Consider the following 2,510-nt stretch of genomic DNA (forward strand, 5'->3'; position numbering starts at 1 on the left):
AAATCTAAAAAGGTTCTTTATTCGAAATGAGTCACTGTGATCTCTATTTCAATTATAAAAGAGTTTCTTTTTCCGAATCTGTCGTTGTTGAATCATGTTAAGCCCTCTAGCAAAGTCCTTAAGGTTTGGCCTGTGCAGTATAATTTAGGGTGCTTTGCCATAGTTTAGGGTTGGATGATGGTATGCCATTGGGTTTTGACAGTATGTTTTTAAGGAATGGGTTTCGAGAGCACGTAATGGCCCCATTAAACCAGGGACCATTTTTCTTACCAGCTTGGGTCGAAAACTCTCTATTTATACTACTATTACGGGGAGAAAATCCATAGAATATCTGTTTATATTTTGGTAAACTTTTAGTATTATTTCCAGGGGATATTTCTGGAATCTATAGCAATGAAAATCAAACCGTCATTTGGATTGAACCATGTTGAATTTTAGGCCATTTTACGAAGCTAATAATTAGGAGGGTTACGCATGCGCAAAGGATCATGGGTAAATTTAGGTCTCATACAGTGGTGTAGCCTGGGGCAAAGGGGAGCAGCTCCCCCTCCCTGTGAGAAGTCTTGCACAATGGATTGTTTCAATGGAGAATGAATGGTGCAAACAATGCCAAAGTAAAATAAAATATGAAATTTATATGTTTCTGCATATCAGAAATATTTATAAAACATTTTCAAGATGTTTTTCTGTGATTTCTCAACCAATCTAAAACCACACTTTTAATTAACATTATTATAACATTTTAAAAACAGCAAATGTGAAAATGTTTTGTGTTTTCTATGCTATCAGCTATCTTCAGTAGATAGCAATGACTTCACAGAACAATCTGCTATCTTCCTTTGATAGCACTGACTTCACATAGTCATCAGCTATCTTCAGTGGATATTAATGACTTCTTATAGCTATCAGCTATCTTCAGTAGATAGCAATGACTTCATAGTCATCAGCTACATTCAGTAGATATTAATGACTTATCATAGCCATCAGCTATCTTCAGTATATAGAAATGACTTCACAAAGCCATCGGCTAACCTCAGTAGATTTTTTTTTTCCTTGGTTATAGCTATACTCAGTGTAAAGTTTGTCAAAATTTACCCCTTCTATCAGGCACATTTCTCCATGGAAGCAGTAAAATGTCAGTCATGGAATGAAGCATGTCTAGCATTAATTCTGGGGTATAGGCCTAGTCCATGCAGTCATCATGGTAAAGCCCCACAATGTTACGCAAGTGAGTGTTTCTGACCAAATTTAGACTAATATTTTAGTCGACAAATTTGTTTGCTACATGTGTCTCTTTTTACATAATTAGCTTGGAACAAAAACAAGACTCATCTCAAGTAGAGGTGATTTCAAATCATCCCCAAGTCACATGGTTTGAGAGTACAGCTAGAACATTCCCTAAACCATGACTTTGGGATGATTTGAAGGACCTCCAGATGAGATGATTCTGGTATTTATTCCTAGGTATCAGTACGACAGCATCTTAGCTCACTTCCAGTAATTTTTACCGGCATGACCTTTGCTGTGTTGAAAAATTTTGCAAATAAGACGGCAAAGATGGTTTTTTGGAAATACTCCAAAAATGGAATACACAAGCCATTTCTCGCTTAATTCCTGTACTGGGCCCATAGATAAGATATGAAACATGAGTTTAAAGCAAACAGTAACGTGTAAAAGTCCAATTATTGTGGACAAAATGAATGTTTATTGTGTGTGAAGTAGCCTAAAAATGAGAAAAAATGCATGTCACGATCACCAAAATGGTTATATCTACAACTATGAGCAAACGCCGGTCGTATGCTTTTCCGTAATGATAGATATTAACTAATGTGAGCTTGTATTAAATTTTCAGCAAAAATGATTTGTGGAATAATCGAATTGTAGGTTGGAAAGTTGCTTTCAAAATGGCTTCGTGTCACAATCGTGCGTGACCATTGGTAACCAGTGTCACTAGCAAAATAGCAGCCGGCTCTGTCCATATATAAATCGATTAATAATTGTCAGAATCGTCCAGTTGACTCCAGTGATATTTATTTATTCATACAAAATACTACCCTGTCTTACAAAATATCGAAGTCAATATAAAAAGTAATTTCATCCCATTTGACTGAACTTACAAACAGTTTAAAAAAGATTATTGTTGAACGAGACACTGAATTAGAAATAACATTGTTAAAGGTGCAAGAATAAGGTAGCAAGATGTGATGGTATAGTGGCTAGGGCCGAGCCTGTAGTGCGGGAGGTTGAAAGGGTTTTTTTTGGTTTTTTGTTGAAAATTATGAAAATATTTACGATATTAGTAAACTTTCAGGAAATATTTCTGGTCATTTAAAGTAGAAATAATGAGGTAAAATGATAGAAAGCATTTTTTATCTTGACCGCTTAACTGTGGTGTTCTATTGGAGATCATCAAAGTTGCTCTAGACAACGAGCCGCTGATTCCAATTAGGTGTATATCTGTGTATGGTGTAAGGACATGTGTAAAAATTACAAATATGCCCAAAAATCAG

Source organism: Amphiura filiformis, chromosome 13 (genome assembly GCF_039555335.1).
Source record: "Amphiura filiformis chromosome 13, Afil_fr2py, whole genome shotgun sequence".
NCBI lineage: Eukaryota > Metazoa > Echinodermata > Ophiuroidea > Amphilepidida > Amphiuridae > Amphiura > Amphiura filiformis.